This window comes from Rattus norvegicus, chromosome 13, assembly GCF_036323735.1.
Source record: "Rattus norvegicus strain BN/NHsdMcwi chromosome 13, GRCr8, whole genome shotgun sequence".
Taxonomy (NCBI): domain Eukaryota; kingdom Metazoa; phylum Chordata; class Mammalia; order Rodentia; family Muridae; genus Rattus; species Rattus norvegicus.
The window spans coordinates 84,822,283-84,841,466 of record NC_086031.1 but is presented as its reverse complement, the minus strand read 5'-3'; the positions used below and the strand labels follow the sequence as shown (position 1 = coordinate 84,841,466).

The window sequence follows — 19,184 nt, the reverse complement described above, 5'->3', positions numbered from 1 at the left end:
AGACACACACAGACACACACAGACACACAAGGCACACACATGCACACACACATGCACACACACATGCACACAAACATGCACACACACATGCACACACACAGACACACACACAGACACACACACAGACACACACAGACACACACAGACACACACACGCACACACACGCACGCACACATGCACACACACATGCACACACATGCACACACACACAGAGACACACAGAGACACACACAGACACACAGACACACACAGACACATAGACACACACACAGACATACACACAGACACACACAGACACATAGACACACAGACATACACACAGACACACACACAGACACACACACACACACACACACAATGCCTGTAGAGCTACATATACTTTCATATAGGTTGTAGCATGCACACACTCTAATATTTGCTTAAATGAGTTGACTGTAGCAACACGAAACCTCACACGGTTAAGCAGAGTTTTGAAAGAAATCACATAATAATAATAATGTTTACAGAGTAAATCTCTTCTCTACAAAATTAAAAAAAACTGCACAGGAATCTGCACAGCAGTTTTATTCATAATTGTTTGAGTCTGGAGTAGACAAGAAACAGAAGTGACATCTACCTCTGTGGGGAACAGCTCTGATGGCACCGGAGGTCACCTCCTGTGAGGGCAGGCAGCAGATGGGAAACACCCTAGTTTTTGTTCAGTTTCTCTGGAACCTAGAACTGCTCTTTAAAAAAAAGTGTAATTAAGAAAACATTTCTCCTCCAAGCCTGTAAGAACTAACATTATGATTCTATGTTTAGCTCTTTCTTATCTGAAGGAAAGCATTATACTATAATAATATATATAATATTATTATATTAATAGCTGAGTTATTTCAAAAGGACTAGGTGTCTCTGATGGCATCATTGTAACAATTATATTTTAAAATTGAATATTATTGCTTTACTTAATAAAGCTATGTCAAGCAGAAATTTTAAAAATTACCGATAAAGGTTCATCGCAGGTATTGAAGCACCCCAGGGGATATTTGATAAGATAAAAATCTTCTTGTCACATGACAACTATTACTTAAATGCCATCATTTACAGTATTTTAGATATAACAACAGACAAACTCACTTAATATCGTCTTATGGTTGAAAGTGCAGTAGACCAAGGATTAATAGGCTACCATTCTGTTTTTTACTTTGCAAACTTTTAACAGTGAGACTTTGTACAATCATTGTTTTACTTCTTTGCACTTAAAATGTCTTTTATGGACTGGCAGGGTGGCTCTGTAAATAAAGATGCTTGCCACCAAACCAGACCACTGGCGATTGTTCCCTGAGGAGCATACCCGTGCTGTGGTCCACATGTGTGCACACATAGACACATACACACACACAGTAAATAAGTTGGTGTAAAAACGCAATGTTCATATCTATAAAGAACACTCCAGAATCTCTCCATCTTCCAGTTTGGTTCTGCTAATCAGGGTCTTGAACCAGCACCCACACCCGGAGTCATTTCACAGTAAAACCTGGAGTCATACGGGCTATGCTCTGAATAGATTTCATTCTCCCTGCACCTCAACTAAAAAGTCCTCTTCTTAAAATGCAAGCTCCAGTTTCAGATTGTTCATGCAGTGCAGATCTTTTTTTTAAATATACATTTTCATTAATTCAGTTATTTACTTACATCTGGATGGAAACTTCTTCTCCCCGCCTCTCCTTCCAGTCCCTCCCTCGCACCCGTCCTCCCCGCAGCTATCCCTTCTCCCTTTCTCCTCGGAAAAGGGGAGGTCAACCATAGATATCAATCTGCCTTGGCACATTGCAGGAAGACTAGGCACATCTGAATCTTCTTCTGTTGAGGCTAGGGGAAAGGGATCCCAAGGCAGGCAGTGTAGTCAGAGACAGATTCTGCATTTGGAGTCTGCCATGAAGACACAGATGCACAACAGTTACGTATGTGCAGCTCAGATCTTATTTATTGGAATTCCAAGGATTTTTTTCTAATTTTTGTCAGGATCACCCGGTTACCTTAGGTGGTCTTTATAAATCACTTTTTAGCAAAACCCATAAATGAGTTCTTAACTGGCTCCTTCAAATAGGCTTTTTAAAAATATACCTACCACAGTTCTGACTTATTGGGAAAATTCTTAGACCGGAGCGATGAAAGCCTCTCATTTCTGTTTTTGAGACTATAAAAGAAGTCGATGTCTGTTAATTGCTTACGCTGCCATATCAGGAGTCAGGTCATGTGGAAATGGACTAAGCTTTGAGTGTGCTGTTGGGAGCTCTGAGTTCAAACTCTATCTCTTATACATTGTAAAAATACCAGTGTCTTCATGGATATGTCAAAATTATTAAAATTATTATGTTATAAAAATATTAAAATTATGCTTTAATAAAGGAAGAGAGACAGAGCCTTCTCTCAGGTCAACAGAGGGGTAGACATGGTTCTCAAGAAATATTCTGTTAGGACTATCTACTTGCCATCACTACATGAATACTGGTGAATCTGATTTGTAAGAAACAATTCAGCTTCTTGAACGGTCAGTTATTCATGTGCTATTAATGCATGTATAAATCTGGGGCTGGATAGATGGCTGGGTAGGGCACATGAGTTCAATTATTGGCACCCACATGGCAGCCCACAAGCATATGTGACTCTAGTTTCAGGGCTTCCAATGCTCTATTCTGGCTTCTGTGGACACCAAGGACTCACATGTGTGCATGCACACACGCAGGCAAACACTCATACAGATACGATAAAAAAATTTTTTAAATCCTTTGGAAATGTAAAAGTGAGAAACTAGGCACTGTAGACGCTTCTAGTGCTTATAGCTCAGTGGCAGCCATAAAGCTAAAATAAATTTACCAGTGCAAGCTAAAAAGTCAATTTATTGGTGGAATCAAGTGATTGGCGAAATCAAATTCAATGAAGAGCATGGTTGTGATGTGACAGACGATGGGGCTCTGCTTGAATTCATCACACATGAGGAAGTTAGTGGCTGGGATTGAATAGCCGTTTACTTGTAACAGGTTTATTGTTTGAATATATCAATACTTATGCAGAGAAGGCTTGCTGGTAGAGGCACATTGGATACATCGTCTTAGCCTCGAGGGTTTATAAACGCAGGAAACTTGGATCCCAACCGAAACTCAGTAGCAGTTGGTCATCAAGTGTTCGTTTTAGAGGATATCATTTGACCATTTACTAAACTGCTGTATTAATTACTGGTCTGATTTCTGTGACCAAATTTCCAAGGAAAATATCTTTAAAGAAAGGGCTGATATTTGCTCACCGTTAGTGGATACGGACCATCTGGCGGGGGGCAGGGCAGGCATGGTGGAGAGTGTGGCTCCAGAGGCAGTGCAGGAGGGTGAGGCAGCCAGTTACGTTGGAAGCACAGTCAGGAAACAGAGTGATGGATGCTGGTTCTCAGTGTTTTCCATTTTTCTTTGTTATTCAGTCTGGGACCCCAGTCTATGGGATGGCAATGACCATCTTCAAGGTAGGATCTGCCTCCTTAGCGTACTCTCCCTGGACTTTCTCTCATGGAAAGGCCTGCGGTATATCTTCTAGGAGATTCCAAATCCAGAGGAATTGACAATTAAGATAAAGTATCACACTTGTTTTGACTCCCTTGAAGGCAAGGTTAGCCTTGTGGTGACATTAACATGGTACTCCCTGGGCATTTAACCCAATTGCTAATAGAAGCTGGCGGAATCATTCTGCTGTGTGTGTTTATGCCCTGGCTCCCTGCTTATAAACCAGTACATGACGCTATGAAAGATGTCAGATTCCAAAGCTCTCCGCAGCCCCCAGCAGGGCAGCTGTGGCCGAATAGATTAAACTGCCTCAGGTCCAGCAGAGACTCAGTTTCTCCACCGCTTCTCCTTTTTCCAGATTGGTTCTGGCTTTGATCTGGCTTTTGTTCGGTGTTTGTACAATTATAAACAGAAACGAAATGCTAAGTGCTAAGCGCTAAGCTTGAGTGGATGTCACCACTTAGCTATCTCTTGTACCAAGTGACAAATTAGAGAACCAAAGATATAGTAATTTTGAAAATTCTAGGAATCTCGTGGACTTCAAGAATAAATTGACACCAACCTATTATAAGAAAATTAATGCTGGGCTCCACAGTGGCTTGCCCCTCTCAACCTGCTACAAGCCAGTCATCTGGGAAGAAGGAATCTCAGCTGAAAAAAAAATGTTTCCATTACAGTGTCTTGGAAGAATGTCTTGCAGACTTTTCTTGATTCTTTATTGACCTGGGAGGGCCCAGCACGCTGTGGGTGGTGCTACCATTGGGTGGATAGTCCTATGTTGTATATGACAGCAGGGTGAGCCGATTGTTGAGAGAAAACAGGCCCGGAAGCAGCATCTCTTCATGGCCTCAGCATCAGTTACTGTCTCAAGGCTCCTGCCTTGAGTTCTTACCTTTCCTTCCCCCGGGGATGGCGCATGAACTAGAAGCTGGGCAACCCTTTGCTCCCCAAGTTGCTTTTGGCCATTGCTTTTTCAGAGCACCGGAAAAGCAAACTTGAGCAGGCTTGCTACTTTGCAGGAAGCCTTTCTTGATCTGCTTTCAAATCTCACTGATCATTGGTGCGTGCTGCTAATAATTAGTGCTGTTGTGCTCTGAGGTTAATTCAAGCACTTCACATAAAGAGTCTCTTTGAAACCATCGAGTATGGCAAGGTGGGGACTTTTCCTGTTTTGCCTTGGGACATGTGACTCTTAGAAAATGTCAGGCACAGAGTGTGGATGTGGCCGATACAGAATTTGAACCTATACTTTTCTCCCCGAATTATACAAATTTTGCTAACTACTTGTTCTCTGTATGTCTTCATTATGCATTGTGAGTCTTTTACTACAAATAGGTATAATGACTTGGTGTGTGTGTGTGTATATGTGCGTGTGTAATGCATATTTATATATGTTCATGCATATTCTTATGTGTACGTGCATATCCATGCACACATGCATATTCATGTATTCACATGCATATTCATGTATGTGCTTGCAGCTTGCATGTGGATGCCAGAGGTTAAACTTAGGTGTCTTTTTTCAAGAACCTCTTCCTTCCTTCCTTCCTTCCTTCCTTCCTTCCTTCCTTCCTTCCTTCCTCCCTTCCTTCCTCTCTTCCTTCCCTCCTTCCTTCCTTTCTGTCTTTCTGTCTTTCTTTCTTTCTTTTTGAGATAGCTTCTTTTACTAGCCTGGAGTTTACCAAGCAGATGAGACTGGCTGGTCCCCAAACCCCAGGATTCCCCCTGTCTCCACCTCCTTAGCACTGGGGTTACAAGCACACACCAGTGGTCCTGACCTTTGTTTATGTGGATCCTGGATACTGAACTTAGGTCCTGCTTGTCTGGCAAACGATTTACTGGACAAGCCACACCCCCATTCCCAAGCACAGCTGTTTTACCATTAACCCTAAGATGCTTTTCTTTTTCTTTTTAAAAAACTGGGCCAGTCTTTCATCTGGCTTTCAAACTGCAATATGCTTCAGAGTCACCCAGAATGCTTTAAAAAATTATATCAGGCTTTGCTCCAGCCGATGAATAGGAAATTTCCACCTGGTGTCCAGGGACCACTATTTGTCTTAGCAGCCTCCTTCAGGCGGGTCCTCACACACTGTGAGTAAAACAACAGCACTTGACGGCATGACTCAAGTACCAGGATTGGTCTGTTTGTTTTGTAGTTGTTAAAAAGAATCTATATTTGTATATTAATATACTGATTACAAACTGAGAGTGGTACAATTAAAAGAATGAAGAAAGGAAATAATACTTGCCAAGAAAGAAAGTCTTCTTGGGATGAATTTTGTTGATCAGCCTCTTTGGACCATTTGGAGACACGTCACCTGACACACCCTGTCTAGACCCTGCCCCCTCGAGCATAGCAAGAATCTGGTGGAGAATTGGCGGAAAGCTCTGCTCTGTGTTTAGGAAAACTAGTGGAATTCCCTGGGTCCTCCAAGAGGACTTAGAATATTTTTTTCCTTGCTATTTTCAAAGGCTAAGGGCAATTGAACTATAGAGAGCTATTGTAAATGCCTTTGAGTCCTCAAAAGAGGTTAGTGTTCCTGGCTTCTGACTTGAGGTTTTGTAGGCTTTAATGCTGCCCACTTAACTTATGTCATGAGATGAATATTGACCCTTTCACCAAGAGAAATTTCTGGGTACTTTTTAAGTATTCTTGAGAAGCATGATGTTTTCCCTTCCCGGGTTTAGTATGGGTCAAGAAATGCAAGACCCTGTAAAAGAGCAACACATGCAAATGTAGGACTCGATGTCTGTGAGAGTAGGAGAGGGTGAAGCGACTGCTTCACCTCAGGGCTGCTGGCGGACACTGGAAGGTAAGAAGCAGAAGAAATTGGAGAGGCTGAGGCAGCAGACATGCAGAGCCCAGCAGTCATGCTGCACAGATGCTTAGGGTGTCAGCAGATGGGGAACTTGCTGGGGGAGGATGGAGTGCATTGTGTCGCACTGATAGGACATCAGTGAGGGACCATGCTTGTTGTAGAGTTTTGAACATTTCCTTTCTCTGAAAGCAAATACAGATTAACAGGATTAACAGGATAGCATCTTGTAAGGGAAATGGCAGGGGAGAAGGAGTCAGGTAGGGGAGTTCATTAGAAAGCTTCTTTCAGTGGTTCAGGCAGGACTTTGAGTCCTGAGGTTTTAGATTAGGACGGTGAAAACCTACAGAAGATGTGGAAGGGCCTGACCCTACAGTGCCTTTGCTAACAGAGAGCAGAAGGAGACACTCACATTTGCTGACGCTGCGCACATGGGAATCTGGGCATGGAGTTGAGTGTCTTTAGCGTAGGATGAGAGTCCCAGGGGACCCTGTGGCCACCTTACCCTCTGCTGCTGGCGGTGCACATGGTTCTACTCTTTTCCTTTTCCTCCCTTGCATCTCGTGGCTTCCCTACTAGGACCTCACAAGGAAGACCACTCCATGGGAACATTTTGCTTAGGATAGCAAAAGGAATTCTTGTTAATGAGGTTTGTGCTTTCCAGAGTACAACCTTTGGAAATCTGTGCCGCGTTAATAGGTTACAAAGCGGTGCAGTCGAGGTGAGAGTCCTGTGGTCAAGGGAATTTGGAAAATACCGTGAGAGAATTAGTTTTCTTTTTTTCTTTTCATACGGTAACAAATGCACTGCCTCGGGGCTGGGGAGATGGCTCAGTTGGTAATGCGCTGATGTGAAACCGGGACAACCCAGTCTTGGTTCCCAACCCCTAAGAAAAAAGCTAGGCATGGTGCCAGATGCCTGTCATCCCAGCACTGGGGAGGCTGAGACAGGATCCCTTGAGCTCGCTGGTCAGGTAGGCTAGCCAGTTCAGTGAGTTCCAGATTCAATGACTGTCTGTAAGACAGGGTGGAGAGTGATTAAAAAAAAGCAACTAAATACTGACCTCTGGGTTCTTCACGCACATCCACATATGTGCACGTGAACATGCACACATGCCTGAGCATCACAATATACCTGCACCACACACACACACACACACACACACACACACACACACACACACACACACACACGCAGAGTGTTACTTATCATAGAGGGTAGATTGTAGCATGTCCCAAGCTTACTGAATCATGGCCTCCTTTTGGAAGGAACACCCCAGGGGAAAAGGAATGCAGACCATATGCTTAGAGAAATTCAGCACTGGGAAGGACATCTTAGAAATAGGCCTCTCGATGCGAGCAGTTTGTGTGGAATGGAGAGAAACAAGAGGCTGGGATTTGGGTCTGGAGTCTACAAACTGACAACCTGGGGCAAGTCATTGGGTTCCTCTCAACCCCAGTATCTGTAGTTTTTTTTCTCCCTTAATATTATATGACTCTTCAAGGTCCTTTCAGGAGGTCTGAGATCATGTGTATATCCAGAAGAAGGAGTGATCTGTGATTTTTCTGCTCTGTAATAACCGGTAGCGGAAACAGGAAGGAGAGCAATGGGGACAGTGACAAGACGATGAGCAAGATGTGGTTTGAGCCCCTAAGCTGATTATACGGTTGGGCCCGACACTGCTGGCTGGTATGGCAGAGACAAAGGGAGTCTGTAGCTTGTTCCCAGACCTCTGTCACACCACGGCGTCATGTGCTGCATGGGACAGCATCCTAGATGCTAAGGCAATGCTCATTCCCAGTGGTCACTCACACTGATTCGGCTTTTCTATGGAGGTGCTGTGTGACTTTGGATAAATCAGCCTTCTGGATTTGGGTTCTTCATCTGACTTATGTTTGGGTCAGAGTCCCTGATGTTCTGTGAGAAAGAACTGTTTTTAAATGGTTTCAAGTCGTTCGTGGAAGCTATGAAGGGTACATAGGTATTTTCCTCACCTGATACAAGTGAACCCTAAGAATGTTCTTGGCTTTCTCCTTCTTAGGTCTTCTCATCCGCTTCAAATGTCTATGCCTACCTTAGGTAGTTGATTAATACATGTATGAATGGCCTCAGACTCACCAGACTGCCAGGCTCAAGACTGCCAGGCTCGATTTTGTGTCTCTTTGCATGCAATGTCTTTTTATCTCCATAGGAAACCTAATTGTTTATATCCAACCTTTCTTTATGAACACATCCTTCCTTTTGTTTTCCCAGCTTCTGATCTCAGGCAGGCTAAGAGCTCAGGCTTCTGGGACTTCCTCCTTTGTTCTCCTGTCACTAATCACAGGCCCACTCTCACCTATGTCTACATTATTATTATATTCTATATTATTTCTTGCCTCTGATTCTGTCACTACCATGGGTCAGGCTCTATGTAACCACATATGCTCCCTGTCTCTCTTTTAAAGACATTCACATGCCAGCCCCAGCCCCACAGTGTTTCCCATAGCCTTTGCCTGAACCACTCAGGCTGTCAGCATTCACAGTCCTGTCCCCACCTTGACCGCCTTCCAGCTCTCTCCATTACTTGTTCCTGGCTTCTAGCCAACCATTTATTGATCTTTTCAGCTCATAACCTGTCTATCCAGATTGATCACGTCTCAACCTTTTATTCTATTCTTTTTGCCCAACCACGTCCTAGTAATATCTCAAGAGTTAGCTTAAACAACACCTTCACTCTCCATTAGCAAACCCTCTATCCTGTCCGGTGCCTCTCAGGGACAGTCACAATCTTGGCAAGACTTTGAAGATAATAGCTTTAGAACTACAGAAACCCCATACATAAAGACAATGAAGTGGAACTCTGACTTATGGCCTTGGCTGGGTCTTACTCTCTTCCAAAATGCTTTTCTTCTCTTAAGCCTTGGGCTTCAAATCTGTATTACAATATCTTCAATAAAACCCAAACCCTGTTCCATACTGGCTTGACCTGACATTATTTGCTGCCACTTACTTGAGTTGAGGTCCCTAAAAGATGAAAGGAAGTCCCTCGGCTGCTAGGGACGACAGCATAGTGCTTTATCTTCTTATCTGTCACTGACGATGTGTGCAGAATTTACTGTCTGAGGGATCCACTGGAAACCTAGTTAATTGTATGAGTTGGGGCGTCCTTTGCTTTCTAAATCAGGGAAGTTGTAAGCCAACAGGATCACCCATTTGCCATCTTTGTGCTGCAGGGAAGTAGCTTTCAGAAGCAGGACCTTGCTCTCCCCTCATGTCAACATGATGCTGAGGAGAGAGTATGTCTAAAGAGGGGTTTCTATTTGTGAACAGTCCTGTGCCCAGGTCCTAAGGCATGTTTAGTAATAAGTCCTGTCATAGAAAGACAGGAGTCTAAGGCGAAGTTTAGCTGTTTCTCAGAGCTGGAAGATTTCAGCCGTGTGATTTGTTAGGAAACCAGAAGATGGAGAACGCTGTCTTTAGCTACATAGCATTCTGTAACCCCTCCGACCCATGTATGTGTGTGTACTCAGATTCATTCAGCGAGACTCAGTGGATCGGTGGAAGAGAGGCAGCTACACAAAAGGATGACTTAGAATTTGCCCTAACTTGTAAAATAGAGGAACCAAGGGAAGTACACAGTTTGGTGCCATTTGATCTCATAAACTTAAACTTAAATCTGTACATTCATACCAAACACACATGTGTGCATGCGTGCCTCTCTCTCTCTCTCTCTCTCTCTCTCTCTCTCTCTGTATGTATGTATGTATGTATGTATGTATATATATATATATATATATATATATATATATATATATATATTCCTAGAAAACAATTCACAATAGATAAGCAGTTGCATCCAGCATCCAGGGCAGAGGATGATAGTCTGAGATGCACATGAGACTTTCTGTAACATGGGATGCTATATGGGATCCCTTTAAGTTCTCCACATGACAGTTATTTTCAGGACAGTGCCAAGACGTCTCTTGCTTTCTCCCTCCTCTCTTTCTGCTGTGAGTACCTGGAAGAGCTTTCCAGAGGTTAACTGGCATGTGATACTACAACAAATTGAATCCAGAAGCAGATATGATAATCCAGCTATTTTTGATGAAGCCAGATGTTTGGGATATCAAAAGTGTAAAATGATGTTGTTCTTCTCATAATGCTTCCTGGGAAGAATTTATTATTTTTTGTAGCATTTAATATTTTTGTTAACATAATTGTCACCAAGGAGTATGCAATAATTTTAAATGCTGTTTTAATTTATAAATCAGTCAATATCAGGAGATAGACTTGAAACCCCCTAGAGGTTGTCTGGGATGTGTCCAATCCCATCAGAGGCCTGGGATGCTTGGGGTCTCTGCTGTGTACTGTGGATGGAGCAGCAAAGAAGGAACAAAATGGGAATGAAGCAAAACTGCAATAAAATCTTGCTTTTCTTTCCCCTTCCCCTCAAGGGAAAGCTACAAGTGGCCTGGCATTTGATGCTCTAGAACATTCTGAGGCTCGTTGCTTCACTTCTAAAGAAACTGAAATAATTGAGGAGGAGCAGGGGCCCTCTGTTTTGGAGGATTCCGTTCTACAGAGAATGTTCTGCGCTCATTGATGTAAGTAGTCGCTCGTTGGAGCTCTGTTGTCACATGGGATTGGAAGTCAGGGTGTGGCTCATGTTGAAACTCATCTATCTTGGTTAAAGTTGGGCTTACCCACCCGAGCACTCCTGGGAATGTTGGATTCCTGGGTGTGGTTTCTAATATTACAATCTTAGTAATTTTTATAAGTTGCTTTCTTTCAACAATAATTTGAAGTGACTCACAAGAAAATGATACTGAGGACCACCAAAACTGGGATCCAGGGCAGTCATCTGTACTAGTTTTGGAAGAGTAAATAACTGAAATACATACCTCAGAGATGCTGCAGATTTACACACGGACTCAGGACTTGAGGCATAAAGAGAAGCGTGCTACATTGCAGAGATTTCCCCGAGAGTTTCCTCATTTGCCAGATGTAGCTTCTGGTCATGGAACCTTCTCATTTCACACTTTGGACAGGTCAGAGTTCACCAGCGAATCTAACAGCACGGAAGCGTCACAGATCTGAGACCTTTCTAGCACAGGGCTCACTGACATCGGAATCATGTCTCTTTGAAGCCTGCAGTTATATCTCTAGGACCTAGCCCAGGAGCTGGCGAATGCTCAGTGAAGACTCAGAGCCTTGACTTAGACCTCATTCTGAGACCTTCCCACCCCGGAGCTCACTGAACTAAGATGCCCCAAGTGTCTTCACCTCATGAGGAGGCTGCTCAGTAGGGATGGCCTTAGACTTGCCTGTATCCCATACAGTCTCTGGAATATTGTTGAGTGTGTGAACGGCTGAGCAAAGCATGGCCAACTTTGGAGTGAGTGATTCCCGAGTACAGGGAAAATTCAATGCCTCTCCTGTTGACCCTAGAAGATTTCTTCTGTTTCAGGGATTCTTGAGTATGCACACTTTCCTGTTTCTGATCAAAGGAACTCCTCAGTATTTGTTGCCTCCCTTGTGATGATGTCATGGTTTAATGACGTTTTTCCACAGATTGCCACACCAGTCTTCCTCCTGCTCTCTTTTCCTTTCTTTCTTTGATAAACTCTTAACAGGAGTCTTCACAGGGGATGGATGTTTCAGAACAAGTCATTCATAGCTATGCTTAACCACTAATCAGAAGTTATTGTGGGCTTTCTCTATTCCAATAGGTTTTTCTGGAGTTATTTGTCTGTGAATCATTCTGCTCTACCTTCCAGAGACTATGATTGTAGTCCTACTTCCTCTTCCCCATCTGAAATAACCACTTCCAGGAGCCATTATTTCACTATCGAAGGCATGTCCTAAATAGCTCAGTGACATGAGACTTGGTTTGGGTCATGTGTGTCACCCCCCCACCCCAATCTCTTTCATGGTGTTGAAACTAGGAGCTATCTCAAGTACATTGGCCCCTTCAGATATAAGCCCTTTTTGTCACCAAGTTCTTTTGAGCTGCCAGAAACAATAAGAGAGCTAGTGTTATTTGTTGTGTGTGTGGTGGGGGGAGGTTATGGCTGGGGAATGAGGATAGAGAAGGACAATGGGGAAGTTAGAATCAGGAGAGAGGACAGAGTGAAAATGGAAGACATGGGGAGAAAGTGAGCAGATAGAGGAAGAGAGAGGACAGGTGAGAGGAAGACAAGCTGACCAATTATACCTGAAAGACCACAGTCCTGAGACAGTTGACAGCATCTCCCTGGGAGCTCTAAATCCACTGTGGACCAGGCTCTGTGCTATGAAGCCTGCACATTGACCACGTAAGCAAGCAGAGCACAAGGAGTTTAATCGCCCAGGGCTGCAGTTAACGTCTGCTGTCAGAGCCCACCATGTAAGCCTGTCAGAAAGCAGGTGGCCGCCCAGGTTAAGCCTGGAGCTCCAGATGACCTATGGCCCACTCTTCTTCCTGCGTGTTTCAGGTCAGAGGCTGAGGTCATGGTACTCATAGGTAACTGAGCACTGTTTTTTTTTTTTTTTCCTTTTTTCTTTTTTTTCAGAGCTGGGGACCGAACCCAGGGTCTTGCGCTCGCTAGGCAAGCGCTCTTCCGCTGAGCTAAATCCCCAACCCCGTCTGATCACTGTTAAGCTCTAAGCAGACTGAAACAGTTGTGTCCTTTCTGGTTGAGAACTCTGCCAACGAGAATTTCCCCTTGAGTTTTCAATTTCAGCTTGATTTTCCATCAGAACTTCAATGCTCTTTCCTATCAGAGAGGCGTAGCATGGCCTGTCTCTGACTCATCTGTGATGGGACACAGTGGTCCCACATGTCCTAGAAGATATGTGCTCTGGGACATGAAGACAGCACTGGCTGGGGTGTTGGAAGTGGCAACCGTGAAGGTTGAATAGAAACAAACCGAGGAGCCATGTGTTGGCTACCGAGTAAGTTATGGCTGATGTAAATGAGGCTCTGCGATCATACAGATGGAGAGTTAGTTGTATCAGGGTTAGTTTAGAAAAGGCGCAGCTTAAATAATTAGAGGACCCACAGCTACCATAAGTGTGCTGCCAGGGAGTGCCGAGTGGACTAGAAATGGAGGCAAGCAAATCCGTCAGAGGGAAATGGAAGTAAAACATACCCAGGTTGACTTAGACATTTCTGGATGAACAGTGCTCCAGCAATGCTACCAAACGCATCAGCTTGGGGCAGATGCCAGCACCATAAGCAAAGCACTGGCGTCTGGGGGCCAGTAGGCTCTGTTGTTGCTGAGATTCAGGAACTCGGAATGATATTTTCACTTAGTAAAACAGGAACAGTGGTATTGAATGTCTGAGATGATCTAGGAATTGTGGACGTGGTTGGAAGGGAAAGAAGTAGAACTGTGTTAGAGACAATCCTAGCTAAGCTATTCATGGGCAAAAATGAGGAGAGAGAGAGACAGAGAGAGACAGAGAGAGAGAGAGACAGACAGAGACAGAGACACAGAGATGGACAGAGACAGATAGAGAGAGGGAGAGAGACAGAGAGATAGAGAGATGGAGATGGAGACAGTGAGGGAGGAAAAGAGAGAAAGAGAGAAACACAGAAACAGAGACAGAGAGAGATAGACAGGGAGAGGGAGGGAGACAGAGAGATAGAGATATAGAGATGGAGAGGGTGAGGGAGGGGGGAGGGAGGGGAGAGAGAGACAGAGAGAGAGAGAGACAGAGAGAGACATACAGACAGACAGAGAAGGAGACACTGAGACAGAAAGAGACAGATAGACAGGGAGAGGGAGAGAGACAGAGAGAGAGATGGAGACAGTGAGGGAGGAAGAGAGAGAGAGAGAGAGAGAGAGAGAGAGATGCTCAGGAGGGTAGTAGAGATAGAAAGAAGGTGACAATGACATTTGTTTCTGAATATTATAGAAGAAATGCCCTAAGATTGAAAGGCATGGAGCTGGAGTTAAACCTCGGAGCTAGGAAGAAATCCAACACGTAGAAGGGAGGGTATGATCAGTTGTTATTGTTGGAGCTGACGTGGGCCATAAGGACACAGAGAGACCTGGCTGGGCACGTGAGGTGGAGAAGAGAGAGGAAATAGCAGTCTACTTGGAGCAGAGGGAGGGTGGAGGAGTGGTGGATAAGGTTGCAGAGGAGAAGAGCTAACAGAGGGGCAGAGCCCTGACTGCTGACTGGGGTAAGACATCTGGATGGCATGTTGGGAACTCAGCATTTGTACTGTCCTTGCTCTGATGGGGAGGGGGACTTCACCTCTAGAGTTCTTCATTCCTGATGTCTGTCTTGTTGCGTGAAGGTGCTCTGAATGAGGTATCATAAAAGTTAAATTTCAAGGTAAAGAGTATACTCGGGGGCCAAAAAAACATATGCACATGGCCTATTTTGAGCCAGTGTTTTCTAAGATTTCAATCTGTTAGTTTTGCTTTGATCTTTAAGAATCAGCCACAAACTCTGTTGCTCTCTGAGCAGAACATGGGCTGCTAGCGAGACATATTGTTTTCATAGTTTCAACTCTCTGTCTTATAAGTTTTCATATCATATTAAATATTTGAGCTCCAATCTGTGGGCGGTGGAGGATAATGTTAAGCATCCCTTGCTGGCAATGTTCACTGAATTGCTACTGGAGCCTGAATCTAATCGAAGTCCCTGCTTCCCTGGGGGCACAGGGCTCCTGTTTCCTTCCCTCACATAGATGGTAGGGGTTGAACCGAGAAGAAATTATGAGCAGAAGTGTGTTTGGGCTTGGTGGGTAAAAGCATCTGCCACAAAAGCATGGTGACCTGAGTTTGATCCGCAGACCTTACCGTGGGAGGAGAGAACTGACTCCTCAAAGTTACCCTCTGATTTTCACAAGTGTGCTGAGGTATGTGTATGCATGTGTGCGTGCGTGTGTGCATGTGTGTGTGTGTGTGCATGTGTGTGTGTGTATGTGTGTGTGCACTCACACACCCACAGTCCTTACCTGGGCTCATCATCACCTGTGTTTTCCATTGGAGAAGCAGTGTTGGTCCACACCCACTTTTGGTCTAGCCTCTGCGCAGCCAGATTCAGATGTTTCCTTCTTTTAATTTCCTGGGAAAAATCCCACCACCTGCGTCTTATTTGGGGCTTTTGAACTGTGAGATGATGACACCCACAGTTCCTAGAATAGCTGCATGTGTACGCCAAGCATAGGAGATGGCGCACAACCACGGAAGACAGGAATTAGGGCAAGGAAGAGCAGAGGGGCTGGGACCAGGCATCTGCTGCACAAACTCACAGCGGAATCCGGAGGTTGTGGGAGGAGGAGGAGGCAGGGCCCCGCTGAGTCATTTTAGCATGTGGGTACTCTTCTCTGATCTGCAAACCGTGAGGGTCCTGGCCTGGCTTTTCTTCAAGAACAAAATTTCAAAGGAGGCAGACATAGGAGGAAGCAGAGTTCCTTGGAGCCCAAGAGGTTCTGTGTGGGATTCTTCGGGGAATCTGTAACAGCCCTGGGAGTTTAAATTCCTCCCCCACCCCCACCCCGTCTGCATAGCTTAGCATTCACATGAGTTTTTGAGACAGTAGAGTAGGAAGTCTTTCTTCACTTCAGTTCTAGAATCTGACTTGTGTCTTGCCAATTCTCAGAGATTATGGGATGAGTTAGAGCTTCTTGCTTGGAAAGCTACATGACATCTTCCAGGGAGCCCTCAGGGAATTCCTTAAAATATTTAACTTTCCTTATTTCCGCTTTAGTGCTCAAGAAGACCATATATATATATATATGTATATATATATATATATATATATATATATTTAAACCACACACACACACACACACACACACAGAAAATACTAGACCTCTGCTCCCATGTAGGTGTCAAAGACGTGGTGTAGTTTTTTGAGTGATGTTATGGGATGTTTTGCTGTAGGAAGACTTGATTTCATTACACTGTGTAAGAAAGACTGGAGCTGCAGGTACCTGAGTGGAAAGCCCAGTGAGAAAGTGAAGAAGCAGGGGGGCTGCAGCCTAACAATGCCAAGCAGAGAGAGAGGAAGAGGCTCAGCCTACACTGGAGTGTGGTGGCTGCAGTAACTCTGGGGGAAGGAGAAACAGCCTACTATGGCTACAGAACAAGTGACAGTGACTGCATCCAAGGGAAGACAATGGGGAAAAGCACAGGCCACTTGGATCAGGGGAAACACCATTAATCTTTTGTTGTTGTTGTTGCAAAATCGTACTTTCCGAAGTCTTGGGCAAGGATGCAGAAGTCTCAGGATGAGCACTTGGATGCTGTGCTAGGAAATGCGCAGTGGAATTCCCCTCCATAAATCCTAGAATTGGAGAGGTTGGGATGGGCTCTGAGAAAAGGAAGGAGATGTAACACTGCCCAGAAGACAGCAGAACATGGGGATGGGAAGAGTAGCCAAGGAGTGAGAGATAAAGTTAATTCAACCATTCCTCCCTCGCTATGAACTAACTTCATGGAGATTTTTCTTTTCTTAAACATGGGGAGTATTTATTAATTAATAAAACCCTATTAAAATGGAAGTTACTTTCATTCAATAAAATCTCCTATTCTTTCTGATCCTAAAATCGCATAATTATTTAATATATTAAATAATAAAAAGTAGAAATCAACCAGACAAGATCGAGTGACCTTAAAAAATATCCATTACTGTTTAAGAATTTTAGTTTTATGAAAACACCAAGTGATTACCCTAAAAGGAGCCGGCTTTATACATAAATACACTTATTACAACATTTTGTATATATAAAAAGGGAATAATGTAAGTTGCCGATTTTGAGGTCAAAATTTTACGTGTTTGATAAACCTTTCAGGGATGGTCTCTTGGAATGTGAGATAACGAGACAATCTTTGTAATTTGAGAGGAAATAAAAACAGAAGTTACAAAGTTATACAAAAAGTGCAAAGTCAATGCATGTGCATCCCCAAATGTTGATGTTCTACTTCGGTTTCCCATTGAGATAATAAAACACCATGAGAGAGAGCAACTTGTAGAGGAAAGGATGTATTTAGCTTACCGGTTAGAGTCTATCACTGAGGGAAGCCAGGACCGGAGCACAGGGCAGGAACCTGGAGGCAGGCACTAAAGCAGATGCCTTGGAGGGATGCTGCTTGTCGCTTTGTTCCCAGGCCCACGCTCAACTCCCAGTTTTATACCTCAGAGGACCACCTGGAAGGGCACTGCTCACAAGGTGCTAGGCCCTCCAGCACCAATTAGCAATCAAGAAAAAGTCCCCAGACATCCCCAGGCCAACGTGATGGAGGTAATTCTTCAATCGAGGATCCTTCTTGGGTGCGTCGAGAACAGCCCTCCCAGTGACGTCTGTTTGCTTCCAGAGGAGGGTTAGGGGTGCATCTTTGGTTCTTTACATAATCAGACTGTCATAAATGTGCATGGATTATTTTTTTGTCTGAGACAAGGATTATCTAACCCTATACAACTTTTGAAGAAGGGAAGATGTTATGAAAGTATCCTTTATCCCTCTAGAGAGAATGCTTAAAAATCCTGGGAATTTTCTTCTTTTTTTCATATTCTGAGGATTTGAAACATCTTCCTTGCTGAAAGTTAAATTCTTTCCACATATCAATCCAATCCTAGCTGAACAACAACAGCAGCAGCAGCAGCAGCAACAACAACAACAACAACAACAACAACAACAAGAACAAGAAGCAGGGTTTATACTTATGCTCTGCTCAAATCTATTGGATGCTCTGTGACTTCCATGAAAAACATAGTCCACACTGCTTGGCTTGCTGGCCATAGTGGGAATCGAATCCCAGGGGATCTTAGTTCCCTCCCTCTGTTCGTTGTCTTTCAGATTTGCTATTTCCACCATGTTCCCTTATTGGAACTTGCACTTGCTCCTGGGGACAGCGTGTCCCGAGGGCATGTGTTAAGCGCTGTGCTCCAGTACTAATTACATCATGACCAGGTTCGCTCATCTGCATGATCTGGGAGATCAGTTCCTTCTCAGACAATGTGCGTCAGGGAATCTGAGGGCATTCACCAAGTTGCCCAATGGTTTCACAGCTGATCCAGCCGTGTTTCCAGCTTCCCCATCCATACCTACTCACGGGCTATGACTACCTGGAGTGACGTTTCCCTCCCTTCCACCTTTCAAACACCATACTTCCTGAGTCACGTCCCATTTCCTTCTTAATCTGTCCCCAGTGGCTTCAATTAACAGTGGCCATGTGCGAAAATTTGACCACTCACATAGACTGTTTTTCTTTTTTTAAATTTAAAACCATAGCACATGCCAAGAATATAGCAGACAATAAAACTTGGATTAGAATTCAGCACCAAATTGGGTAGGAGGACTTAATTAAATGGTTTTTAGGACAGAGATTCGAGGTCTTTAAATCTTTCATCTCGTTAGCAGCACAGATGACTGAATTTCTTGTTCGTCTTTCTGGAGCCAAAGACTGTGCAAACACATGGTGGGCGTTCCTTAAGTGTTTGTAAGATGAATGGATGAGCAGAAAAGGACAGACAGCTTTAATGGCACAGGGGTGTTGTGGACTATGGATTCCAGCCATAGTGGGCTGGGTGATGGGTCACCGTTTAGACTTCGTAGTGTTCATCTTTAAGCACCACGTAGTTAGTTCTTCCTGCTGTTTAAAAGTGTGTATGTGTGTGTGTGTGTGAGTGTGTGTGTGAGTGTGTGTGAGTGTGAGTGTGTGTGAGTGCGTGTGTGTATGAGTGTGTGTGCGTGAGTGTGTGTGTGAGTGTGTGTGTGTGTGAGTGCATGTGTGTGTGTGCATGTGTGTGTGTGTGTGTGTGTGTGTGTGTGTGTGTGTGTGTGAAGACTTAGCAGATAAGAATGCTTCCCTTTTGGTGATACACACTTGTGAGCTCAAGTCCTAA

The 19,184-nt window shown here is 44.1% G+C and overlaps 1 protein-coding gene across 7 annotated transcripts in view; it reads left to right on the top strand.

Annotated features, from left to right (window-relative positions):
* Ddr2 (discoidin domain receptor tyrosine kinase 2) overlaps positions 1-19,184 on the top strand; it is a 124,621-nt gene that overhangs the window by 9,566 nt on the left and 95,871 nt on the right. For 6 of the 7 annotated variants that reach the window (XM_008769761.4, XM_006250229.5, XM_063272617.1 and 3 more), the window contains one exon: positions 10,790-10,939. The gene's annotated coding sequence lies outside the window, so the exon portion shown is untranslated. Of the gene's footprint in view, positions 1-10,789; positions 10,940-14,486; positions 14,506-19,184 lie in introns of those variants that run through there. The other variant, XM_063272616.1, reaches the window with a different exon arrangement.